Source organism: Trachypithecus francoisi, unplaced genomic scaffold (assembly GCF_009764315.1).
Source record: "Trachypithecus francoisi isolate TF-2019V2 unplaced genomic scaffold, Tfra_2.0 Lachesis_group14, whole genome shotgun sequence".
Taxonomy (NCBI): Eukaryota; Metazoa; Chordata; class Mammalia; order Primates; family Cercopithecidae; genus Trachypithecus; species Trachypithecus francoisi.
In genome coordinates, this window is record NW_022681459.1 from 5,809,962 (window position 1) to 5,823,888 (window position 13,927).

Sequence of the window (13,927 nt, forward strand, 5' to 3'; positions counted from 1 at the left end):
AAAGAAGATCCTCTACCTTTTGAGAAAATGCATTGAAGAACACATATAGGTAGATAGATTAGATATAGATAGGTAGATAGATAGATAGATAGATAGACAGATATAGATTAATATTTCCATTCGTAGTCCACAAAGGGAAAACTCATGAGGAACAAAGCCTAAAATATTACATTTCACTGAGCAGAGAATCACTGTGGTCCAATTCTAATAATCCTGATAAACAGGGTCCTACATCTGTTTCTAGGTGGCTGAGACAATTGTACTCGCCTATGTCTGAATTTGGAAATAAGCTGATTCCTCACAATTTTAGGAAAAAACAGTTACTACAAAATCCAAAACTGGATCTTTGTCTCTTGTTAATTCAAGGCTGAAAATGAACTGAGTGTATGAAATTGTCCTATTCAGTCTCTGCTGATAGCAATGGCATGAATTTGTGAGCTTCTTGCATACTATATTCTGGTAACACAAGAAAGCAAATAGCTTCTTTGTAAGTTAAATTTTTTTCCTGGCAACATTGACATGGAAACCTTATCAATGAATTAGCTACTCATAGTCTGTAATGATCACCAATCCTCAATGATCTATACTAAATAAATAAGAATATCAGAGAGGAAATGTGTATATGAGTTAAGTTTTTATCCACTTTTAATATATGACAATAAATGCAAATTCTTAAAAGTTTTTAAAGTTCAGTTTTATAAATATTTTAATTATTTTTCAAAATGTACTTCTCACCTACTAAACACCAATAATTCAAGCTGTTTGTCATAAAAGAGGATCAAAATGGCAAATTTATTTTCTTGGAATCTACAGTCTATGAAGATAGAACTAACTACAAAAAAATACCACAAGTAAAAAATGTTTGCACAGTCAACCAGTTAAATAAATTGTTTACTAAATTTGACAGAAAAATGTTTTGTTTTAAGTTAATCTAACTCCTTATTGATAGAAAGTATGTTTTTCATCCTACTACAAGTACTAAAATTGCAGCTAATATTTTATGGAAATAAATTGCTGGGTATTATAAATATATAAAATATAAGTAGTCTAAAACTGTGTTTAGATTACCTATTTTAGATAGATAGAAATACAGATAATCATCAAGGTGCCTATACAATTTATTATTATGTATGAGAAAACATTATTTTAAAATCTCTATTTAAAACAATTTTTTTTTAATTCTAAAATTGTGTGAATGAGATGGCAGTCCCTGTTGAGAACTACAGTCTTTCTGGAAAGGCATAACATTTCAAAGGATAGAAAAACGTTCTTCCAAGAACCATGTGGACTTTCAAAGTCTTCTCCATCTCAGTGACAAACTGGTAACATCCATCTGACACAACTGTCTTTTCGTTCTTCATAAGGCTGGTTACAATTTACTTCAGAAAGACAAGAAGAACTGTTCTTCACAGTAGCTGCAGTGAAAGAGAATTGTGCCTTTTATCTGTCTTTTCTTTTATAAGATAAATGAGCAGGTGTAGAGGAATTAATGAAGCAACTGCCAAATTGCAGGGGTCATTGGTGTGTTGAAAGCTATAAATTAGCCAGGTCTTGTGGGAAATTACCCTCTACCTCTATTGAGATTCTGCCATTTCTAAATTCAAGTTCAAGACAAGACAAAAAGCTATTTGAAAGTGGAAAAGAAAAACACCAGCTAACTTTCATTATTTAGGGTAATTCTAAGCAAAAACACACACACCAGAATATATGAAAATATATATGTGTGTGCGTATATATATATATACTGTAAATCTACCTATGTAAATATGGTTAAAATTTTACTTACTGTATAGAAGAAAAAATGTATTTCTCTTGATGGGAGCAGTTTAAAATTGCTAGGAATACAATCTACACTAGTGTACCCAGATTTGCTGATTTGTTAAATTCATATTAAATCTAATGTTTTGCAAGGAATTGTTACAGTATAAAACTAAAGATTTAAATAAATTTGATTTTATATATGAGTTTACAGAATATACTTCTCTCACTCTCTGCCTCAGACTCTTACTATCTCATTATTAAATAAAATTTTAAAGGAAAAGTGCTTTCTTTTAAAAACACGTAAAAGATAATAGAATAACAGCTCGAAAGACGATCTTAGAAAATCTTTTGAAACATGTTAAATTTTTATTTATTTTTAATGTTAGAGAAGGACAAAATAATAAATCTAATGCAGTTGTGTTGTAAGGAAAATATATTTGCACTACAGGTGCATTTGCAAATTATGTCAATTCTTATGGATAGTCTGCCATTACAAGAATCTAGGATTCTAGTAAATATACATAAATTATTGAATTTATGTATATTTCATGAATATACATAAATTATTGCATTTAATATGCTGATCGATGTGAAAAAATAAAAATAATACATTGCTAAATCATCTCATCAGTAAAGAATTAAAACTCTTCATTTACTCATCTTCTTCTACGTATAGCAATGAAGTTTTAAATTTACCAGTCATATTAACTTACTGTTTTATGCAATAGTTCCTTCAACATCTGAATTTTCCACTCACCAGTTTGGATCCGATATTTCATAATTCTGAAACTTTACATAACAGTACAACTATCTTGCCATAAATCACTCTTTTAATGATGCAGGTTTGAAAAATCCTAATTCATGTCCACAGCAGGGCAGTTAAATGTGGGTGAATAAAATCTAAAAACTTGTTGAGTAGCCTTATTTTGAATCTAGAAATTGTAACACCAATTATGCCTTTGCTAATTGATTGGTATTAACTATTCTTGTTAATTTTACTGTATTTCTGCAAGCCCATTTACCCTTCCATTCTCCTATATGCTCCTCTCTCCTTTTCAAATGCTTCCACCTTGAGCCTTGTTCTCAGCTGATGATTGGCCTTCCTGTTTCACCGACAAGATTTAAAAGAATAAGAAAAAAATTGTGAATGACCCCACCAACCCTTTACTATCACAGATTTGTTTGTTGATTTACCCTCATTTGTCAGGATTCAAACATTGAAGTAAAACATGGAGCCATCTTCAGCCTTCATCCCTTCCAATGCGCCTTGGGTAGATGATTTTAAGTATCATTTGGATGCTGGTTTGTCCTCAATTTTATGAGTTGCCTAGCTTTCTTCCTTAATTGAAGACATATGCATGAAGCTGTTTTTCAAAATGTCCACTTGGACATCTGATAGGTTTCTCAAGCTTTACATACTCAAAATGAAAGTCCTAATTTTTTTTTCTCACACTAACCAGTTCCTTTGGCATTCTTCTTGGTAAATTACACTTGCATTCAGTTACTTAAGCTGTGGTAGAAACTGGCCATCTGACTAAATAATATTTTCTTGCAGAAAATACCCCACAATTTCCACCGTGGTAGTTGAGAACATGTTACTAATTCTAGCCACTAGAATGTGTACAGGAGTGATGTGTATCACTTTAAGTCCTATCTTGGAAATAAACACTACTTGCAGTCCTCCTTATTCCTTTCTGCTCTTGTGACAGGGATGGAGGTCATCCTAGGTCAAACTTGGAAGCCACATGCAGAAAAGGAAGAGCCATAATATAGAAAGAGGTGGGACTCCTCATTCTCTTCTTGAATGAGGTTTTCCTGACCAAGAAAATACAGAGCGGATTAATATGTATGCAAGAAATGTACAAATGTTATATCCTTGATATTGCTAGAATTTGTTTCAGAAAATAGAATCATCATGCATCTCAAATATATTGAACCATCTTAGTTATCTGCACTGCATATTCATTTATTAATTATATTCATAATTCAGCCATTTTTACAACTTCTCTGTTGTAAGAGACCATCCTGTTCTAAGACCCTGTTATGACTCAATAGGATAGCTTCAGTTCTGCAGAAATATTTCCCTTGAAAACACACTTACATCCTTTCTCCTATCATAATTTTGTTTTGAAATGATTCTGTTAAAACTTGTCAGATAATGTCACACTCCTGCTCAAAATTATGCAGTGAATTCTCTTCTTAAAATAAGCAGCATAGATTTGTATGAAATATCTCTCTCTCACTACTACTGTGACTTTCTCTTCCACTGTTTTGTTCTTCACACTGTGCTGAAGTTCTGTGACCACTTCTAGATCTTCTGATTTACTAAATGTAGTCACTCACTTGTGTCTTTATTTTACTTAATCCTTCTGCTTGGAAGGCTTTTCCCCAAGATACATGAAAACCTTTCTTATCCCATTCATTCAGCACCTACTCAAAGTTTGGAGGGTTAGAATATAACAATGTATTTATATCTTTTATTTTAGTAATTGCTATTTTGTGGCATATGAGCTGTTTCATTTTTTATGGTTTTATAAGCAATGCATGTCCATGAGCATACTTGAATGTCTTTCAATATAGTATTTACCAAAGTTGATATGTATTGTATTATAGTTTAATTGCAGAGTGATGAGATATGAGATGGTTATAATATGCCAGACAATCCAAAATGATAGTACCAATTTTTATTCCCAACAGATGAGAATTCCAAAATTCAAACTATTTACAAAAACCTAGACTGATCCATTTTTATTTTTTTAACTTTTGCATTTTTCCTTATAATCTAATGGATGTGGTTTTAATTATCAGTTCCCTGGTCATTAAAACATTTGGAAAAGTTTTTATACATTTATGGACCATTTATGTGACCAGTTTTATCACACGACTGTTCCAATTTTTAGCTTATTTTATTCCCGTGATATTCCATCTATCAACTGTATGAGTTTCTTTTGTTACTAGTTATTTATGTGGCGTTAATAATTGGATATATTTTCCCTCAAGTTGTAGCTGGTCTTTTAAATTTTGCTCTCTCTTTATGTAACACATGTTAAGATGTTAATAATCATAAATACTTGGTTTATCAATTATTGTATTTTTGTACTTTTCAGTTTTTGTGCTCTAATGCATTGTTTTTCTTTTTGATCCGAGGGGCTTGTTACATTTATTGGCATATAATTTTAAAGTATCATTTATCTTTCAAATATCTGCAGCAACTTTAAATGTGCCTTTTTTCCCCACTCCTGATGTTTAAAAATATTTTCCATTATCTCTTAAATATAAATCCTAAATCTATACAAAATCTTAAAGAAAACCTACAAAATGCCATTCTAGACATAGATTCTGGGAAAGATTTTGTGATGAAGATGCCAAAAGAAATTGCAACATAAACAAACTTGGGACCTAATTAAACTAAGGGACTTCTGCACAGCAAAAGAAACTATCAGAGAAATAAAAAACTTACAAAATTAGGGAAAATATTTGCAAACTATGCATCTGATAAAGTCTAATATCCAGAATCTATAAGAAACTTAAACAAATTACCAAGCAAAAATTAAACATTAAAAAAATTAAAAATGCCCATTAAACATGGAAAAGAACATGGACAGTTTTCAAAAGAAGACACAAAAGTGGCCAACAAGCATATGAAAAAAATTCTCAATATCACAATCATTAAATAAATGCAAATCAATACCACAAAGATACCATCTCACACCAGTCAGAAAGGTCATTATTAAAAAGCCAAAAAATCACAGATGCTGGCGTGGCTGTAGAGAAAATGAAAAGCTTATATGCGTTGGTGGGAAGGTAAGTCAGTTCATTCATGGTGGAAATCAGTTTGGAGACTTCTCAAAGAAATTAAAACAGAACTACCATTTGACTCAGCAAGCTAATTACTGGGTATATACCCAAAGGAATATAATTTGTTCTGCCATAAAGACACATGTGCAAGTATGTTCACTGCAGCACTATTCACAGTAACAAAGACCTGGAATCAATCTAGATGCCCATCAATGGTGGACTGGATAAAGAAACTGGCACATATATACCATAAAATAATACACAGCAATAAAAAAGAACAAAATCATGTTCTTTTCAGCAATTTGGATGCAGTTGGTGGTCATTATCCAGAGCAAATTAATGCAGGAACAGAAAACCAAATACTATCTATTCTCCCTTATAAGTGGGAGCTAAACACTGAGTACACGGGGACATTAAGAAGGTAACAGTAGATGCTAGGCCATACATAAGGGTGGAGGGTGGGAGGAGGGTGAGGAATGAAAAACTACTATCAGGTACTGTGTTCATTAGCTGGATGATGAAATAATACGTACACCAAACCACATGACACACAATTTACCCATGTAGCAAAGCTGCACGTGTACCTCCTGAACCTAAAATAAAAGTTGTAGGGGAAAGAAAAAGAACAGTTTCCATCGTGTCTTGTCTGCACGTTGTTTCTCTTAAGAAGTCAGCCACAGGTGAAAACACATCTTTTCTTTTGGGTATTTTTATAATTAAAAAACAAAAAAAACTCCTTTCCTCCCTCCCTCCCTCCCCCTCCCTCCCTCCCTCCCTCCCTCCCTCCCTCCTTCCTTCCTTCCTTCCTTCCTTCCTTCTTCCTTCCTTCCTTCTTTCCTTCCTTTCTTTCTTTCGACAGAGTCTCAGTCACTCAGGTTGGAGTGCAGTGGCACAATCTCGGCTCACTGCGGTGTCCGCCCCTCGGGTTCAAGCAATTCTCCTGCCTCAGCCTCCTGAATAGCTGGGACTACAGGCATGTACCACCACGCCTGGTTACTTTTTGTATTTTTAGTAGAGATGGGGTTTCTTCATGTTGGCCAGGCTGGTCTCAAACTCCTGACCTCAGGTAATCCACCCTCCTAGGCCTTCCAAAGTGCTGGGATTACAGGCGTGAGCCACACGCCTGGCCAAAACTTTTATTTTTCATTAATTTTTTGGTGTGTGTTTGACAGGGTCTCATTTGCTGCTCAGGCTGGAGTGAGTGGGGCAATCTTGATTCACTGAAATTCTTTGAGAAAATTTAAGTGTTTTTTTTTAAACTAATTCATTCTATAGTATGTTTACTGACCCTGAATCAATTGTTTTTCTCATCTATTACCTTTTTGAATGCTCTTTCATCATAATTTTTTTTTTTTATATTTTTTCTCTTGCTTCTTTAGGTTGGGAAATTTTTAGCTTGTCAGTTTATATTTTTTATGCGCCCACTTATAGTTAGTTCTATACACCAGCTAATTCCAGATACTGTATTTTTCCATTCTATAATATGGCTATGATTATTTTAAAGCTGTTAAATTTCTGGAAAAATTCTCCTTTCTTTTGTCTATTTTAGCTACTAGTCATTATCTATATTGTCACCATATTTGGCCCAGTTATAGTCAGTTTTTTTCTTGCTACTCCAATCTCTTGACAATTTTCACAGCTCCTAGTATTATTTTTCTCAAAATTTTCTGTCATATTTTCGTCTATTTGAGTTTCTAGTAATTTTATGCAACTTCTAAATTTTATACTGCAGAGACTTTAAATATTTTCTTTCACTAGAAAAGGTTCTTTTATTCCTCTCTATTCAGCTAGAGTGACAGCATGATCATTTCTCTCCAAACATGGATATAGTTGGATGAGTACTAGACTGAAATTTGAGGAATACTTGGTATACTCTGCTTCATTCCTGTTCTTTAAGCATGGGCTCCTGGGCTTTGAGAGAGGCTATCTGATGTTTGCAAGCTCATCCCTGAAAAACTACAGAATATCATTGCTATCCTTTGATATTTTCCTAGTTTATATGTCTAATCTCCTAATCCAGTGCAGAATATATACTGGTATATATCTGTAGGTGAAACCACTGCTTTATTCCTCGAGTACAATGGAGGAAATTTTACTCCACCTTTAGAAAGGCTCTTTCTTGCTCTTTAGCCTCCTGCACATTCCCAAGATTCAGATAATATTTTCTGGTGATATCTAGGCATGTGGATGATGCTCCTCAAATTGTAACATTTTGATTATTTAAAAAGCATCATTGCTTTTTGTTTTTTCCTTCCTCCAGCATAGTTTGTCTGCTGAGGTGAGCCCAACTCGATGGCCAATTCTAGAAGTGGAAAAGACACCCAGCTTCATAAGGAAAACAAAAACAAGATTGGTGAGCATCAGCTTAACTCTAACAGTTCTAACCTCTCGAGTAAGATATAAAATTCTAAAATCCATTAATATCTAGTGAAATCTCTAGCAACTCAACTATATTAGGTAGATAAACATTATTATTAGCTTTATATCAGTTTAGCTCAGGATTTTACACCAAATGAGGTGGCACTAATTTTGTTAAAATATGTGTTTTTAGAGTTCACTTATTTTGATATTTGTAGATAAGTGGCTTTGGATCTGCTAGTATTCCCACTAATTTTCTGATTAATACAAAAATAGTACAGTACTTTAATCCCACTCATCCCTTGTTAATGCATATAGTATTTTTTGCTGTGTATTTTAATTTCAATTTATTTTAAATATCAAAATCATTATTAATGTCATTTAAAAATGATTATTTATGTCATCTGTACATTTTTCTATTATTTTCTTCTTCAATCTGACCTTCCATATGAAATAATTTTATTTCTTAATGTTTTTATTTATTTATTTATTTAATTCATTTCTATTTAGTGAGATTTTGCTAAGAGAAAATTATTTCTGTTTTCCTTTGGTAAAAATGTCTAGCTAATATTCTTAAGATATATTTGCATTGGGTACAGAATTCTAGCTAGACATTTATGTAACTTTATTACAGAAAATAAAATTCCATTTCTCTAATTTTATTTTTGATTTTGAAATATTAGCATAATTTATCATTAAAGGTAAACTAACGTTTCCTTTTTCACACTTTTATATTCTTCTTTACATTCTTTCTAAAACTCAATACAGTCTTTAGGTTTTCAACAATTTTACCTTACATGTTTTACTTTGATTACCCTGATCAGGATTTATAGGTATTCTTACATATTTGAATGGAAATTTTTAAACATTCTGAGAGACAGGACTTGCTGGAATTTCCTAGGCCTACTAAGAATCCCTAAGCCTAGCTGGGAAGGTGACCACATCCACCTTTAAACACCGGAATTGCAACTTAGTCCACACCCAACCAATCAGACAGCTCACTAAAATGCTAGTTAGGGAAAAACAAGAGGTAAAGAAATAGCCAATCATGTATTGCCTGATAGCACAGCGGGAGGGACAAGGATCAGGATATAAACCCAGGCATTTGAGCCGGCAATGCCAACCCCCTTTGCATCCCCTCCCCTTATATGGGAGCTCTGTCTTCACTCTATTTCACTCTATTAAATCCCGGAACTGCACTCTTCTGGTTCCTGTTTTGTTACGGCTCCAGCTGAGAACTTTCACTCGCCTCCACCACTGCGGTTTGCTGCCCTCACAGACCCGCCGCTAACTTCCATCCCTCCGGATCCAGCAGGGTGTTTACTGTGCTCCTGATCCAGGGAGGCGCCCATTGCCACTCCCCATGGGGCTAAATTCTTGCCATTGTTTCTGCATGGCTAAGTGCCTGGGTTCGTCCTAATCGAGCTGAACACTAGTCACTGGGTTCCATGGTTCTCTTCCGTGACCCACAGCTTCTAATAGAGTTATAACACTCACCCTATGGCCCATGATTCCATTCCTTGGAATCCGCCAAGAACAGGAGGTCAGAGAACACGAGGCTTGCCACCATCTTGGAAGTGGCCGGCAGCCGTTTTTGAAGAGGCCCACCATCATCTTGGAAGCGGCCCACCACCATCTTGGGAGCTCTGGGAGCAAGGACCCCCGGTAACAATTCTTCATCATTTTTTCTTCTAGTGTGCGTTTGTCTCATTCTCCTACTCTTTCCTAAGCCCAGGTAGACTTTTATGATTTCTTACAATTTGTCATTCCTTATAAGATAACCTTCATATTTTTCATTTACTTTTCTCTTGAAAATTATACATACTGTATTTAATTTTGTCTCATTTCTCTAATTACCTCATGAATTTATCTATTTTGTTTTGAGTTTTTAATTTGTATTAAATCAAGTTAAAATACACATAGAGTAAATATACAAATCTGAAGTTTCTAATTAAATGAGTTGAAGTAAATATGTGCACCTATGTATCCACAAATGTAATTAAGATACAGAAAATTTCTTTTACCTGAAAATTCACTTACGTCCTTGTCAGTCGTTTCCTACACCCTATAAACAAACACAATTTTGCATTTTATGACTATAGGTTGTCTTAGTACATTCAGGCTTATATAACAATATATCATAAACTGGATGGATTATAAACAACATAAATATATGTCTCACAATTCTGGAGGCTGGAAATTCTAAGATCGAGGCACTGACAAATTGGGTGAAGGTGAGGGCTCACTTCCTGGTTCGTAGACAGCCATCTTTTCACTGCGTCTTCACATGTCAGAAAGTGTGAGCGAGCTCCCTGAGATCTCTTCTTAAAAGGACACCAGTCACATTCATAAGGACTCTGCTGTCAGGCAAATTATCCCCAAAAGTCCGCACTAGCTAATACAATCACCTTAAAGGTTAGGATTTCAAGGTATGAATTTTGGGGTGATACAAGCATTCAGACCATAGCGATTAGTTTGATTTCTAAATTATATAGTAAGTTGCTTAATTTTCAATCTATTTCTTTACTATACTTTAATAAATACAGGAAGAGTTAGAGAAAATGCTCTTTGGCTAAAATCATTTTGTAATTTATCTCAACTATTGTATTTTTATTATAACATATTTTTCACGTGTAGTATCTTCAATTGGCTTTCCTTTACAAATGCCTTCGTGCTTTACATTATTCATATATCTTTGAATGCTTTAAGTTATGGTGACTTTTTACTTTTATTGTTTGGTTTGTTAATTTTATTTATATGTGACAAGTAGCCTACTGACGTGTCTGGTAATTTTCCTCAAAGAAGTCATTTTATCGTGGAGTTATTAACTGTTAATATGCAGAGCCCTTGTGACCCACCCAACCACCAACCTGGTGCCAATTGTATTAACTGGTAAGGGAACGTCATAAGCAATATTTTAACTGTTTTTTCAGTTCCTTGCTCCTATTTTGATTTTGCAGACTTAGATTATGAAGGAAAAGCCAGTAGTCCATGTTAGTTTGCCATACTCTTAAGAAACTATATAAATCATATTTATGGAGCGAATTGTATGCCACATACTGTGGGAAATAAATAAAAGTCAGATACGATTCCTATAAATATGCTGTGTTTCCAACTCTTGATGAAACAGTAGGTAACTATGATAGCTAGTAAAGAAAGGAGAAAAAATTTCATCTTCAAAATTTCAGTAGGCTATATAATCCCTTAAATAAGTATGACAACAAGTTATAAAAATTTCTAAGTCTTCAATACCTCAACTACAGAAAGGCATCTTTTCAATCTAAACTATCTGAGAATATGTGATATCCATTTCACGACTTCAGTAGTGAAATTATTTACTACAGAATGAATAATTATGAATAATTACTAACTTGAAATAAATATGTGTTATCAGGGTTTCTATTTCTACATGTAGCTTATTTATTTTTTAGAGACAGGGTTTCACTATTTGCCCAGGTTGGCCTAAAACTCCTGGGCTCAAGTTGTCCTTCCATCTCGGCCTCTCCAGTATCTGAGACTACAGACGTGCATCACTGCGCTAACTGTGTTAACTTTTAAAGTACCTTTAGATTAATTATATTATATTTAGTAACACTCTAGTGAATTATATGTGGCAAAACACTTGATTTGAAATAGTTGTCATTTTTACTAATAAATGTCAAAAAAAAACTTCTTATACTACAAATGTGAGAAACAGTCAATAAAATGGCACCATAACATTAAGACAGATACATTTCTCTATTTTCTGGGTTTCAAAATACATTTTTTACCTATATACCTTACTAATTTAGAGTTACTGAAAATGCAAATCTGGCCTCCAAAAATCCTAAGGGTTACTTATTTGTTTAAGTTTCATAGCACTGTCCTGTTTATTTCATGGTTTGCATTGTTCCAAATTTAGATATAATTTCTCTATTATTTTTATCTGAAATTTGAAGTATTCAAGCAGTAACACACTTTATAAGGAAGTATCCCTGAGAGAATTTCACTGATTGTGTTTTGCTTTAATAAGATGAGATATACTAAGATTTCAGTTCCATATTATTGTCTTGATGCAGAAACTGTCCTTATTCAATGACGCAGAAAATATTTAGTTTCCTCTTAAATTCATAGATTCCTATTGAGATACAAATGAATTGGATCTGACCTTAGAGTTTTAATATTCATATTTTAATTTGTTATGAATGTGCTTTTCCCCTATTAATCTCTTCTTGGTTTCAGAACACATTTTCATTAATACTAAGTAACAACTTTTGTCTTTTTTTTATTTTATTTTTTTTTTTGAGACAGAGTCTGGCTCTGTCGCCCAGGTTGGAGTGCAGTGGCCGGATCTCAGCTCACTGCAAGCTCCGCCTCCCGGGTTTACGCCATTCTCCTGCCTCAGCCTCCTGAGTAGCTGGGACTACAGGCGCCCACCACCTCGCCCGGCTAGTTTTTTTTTTTTTTGTATTTTTTTTAGTAGAGACGGGGTTTCAACGTGTTAGCCAGGATGGTCTCGATCTCCTGACCTCGTGATCCGCCCATCTCGGCCTCCCAAAGTGCTGGGATTACAGGCTTGAGCCACCGCGCCCAGCCACAACTTTTGTCTTAATAGCATCCATACTTGGTAATGACAGATAGATTAGCTTAGAAAATCACTACTAAAATAACTTAATAAAAGAGTTCTCAAAGTATATGACTTAGACACTAACAAGTGTTTAAAAAGTGAGGCCGGGCGCGGTGGCTCAAGCCTGTAATCCCAGCACTTTGGGAGGTCGAGACGGGCGGATCACGAGGTCAGGAGATCGAGACCATCCTGGCTAACACGGTGAAACCCCGTCTCTACTAAAAATACAAAAACTAGCCGGGCGAGGTGGCGGGCGCCTGTAGTCCCAGCTACTCCGGAGGCTGAGACAGGAGAATGGCGTGAACCCGGGAGGCGGAGCTTGCAGTGAGCTGAGATCCGGCCACTGCACTCCAGCCTGGGTGGCAGAGCAAGACTCCATCTCAAAAAAAAAAAAAAAAAAAAAAAGTGAGATGCCGGCCGGGCGCGGTGGCTCAAGCCTGTAATCCCAGCACTTTGGGAGGCCGAGACGGGCGGATCACGAGGTCAGGAGATCGAGACCATCCTGGCTAACACGGTGAAACCCTGTCTCTCCTAAAAATTACAAAAAAAAAACTAGCCTGGCGACGTGGTGGGCGCCTGTAGTCCCAGCTACTTGGAAGGCTGAGGCAGGAGAATGGCGTGAACCCGGGAGGCGGAGCTTGCAGTGAACTGAGATTGCGCCACTGCACTCCAGCCTGGGCGGCAGAGCGAGACTCTGTCTCAAAAAAAAAAAAAAAAGTGAGATGCCCTTAGATGGCAGGGCAGTTGGAGTGGGGGTTTGCAGAAATGTAGAAAACCGGGTGTTAAGTAGATTTTTTTCCGCAAGAAAGACAAAATATCCTAATTTGCTAATGGGTATTGAAAATATACAGTTGAAAAAACAGTATTTCACATTTTCTAAACAAATTTGCAATACCTCATATAACTAGCTCTAGTTTCCATTTTGAAGAATGCTAATGTCAAAAAAAAATTCAGAAAAGTGTGGTTTTCACTAAAAATAAGGAAAATAGTAAAGGCACTTAAATATACTGACATATTGTAATACAAATATCAAACACTTTCTATTACATGATATGGATAGCATACAGGAAGCCATAATTCTAACATCCCTTGTATCATTAGTTAAGAAAGGAATCTTGGACAGGACTTAAATGAATTGAGCCCTCGGAAATATAATAAATGTTAATAGTTGTACTAGATTAATTTTTTCCTAGTCTTCTTTTTGTATGAGTGTTTAACAACTCTATAGAAATAATGTTAAAATAAAGATCCCTCAAGGGCTATCTTTTCACATCTTAGTTGAGAATATCTGGGTAAGCTTCCAGCACCTGTACTTTTAAGTTATTAGGTGATTTGGGGATTCTCATGCCCAACAATGTTTGAAAATCAGTTGTCTAAAAAATCAAGAATAGGGTAACTACAGCC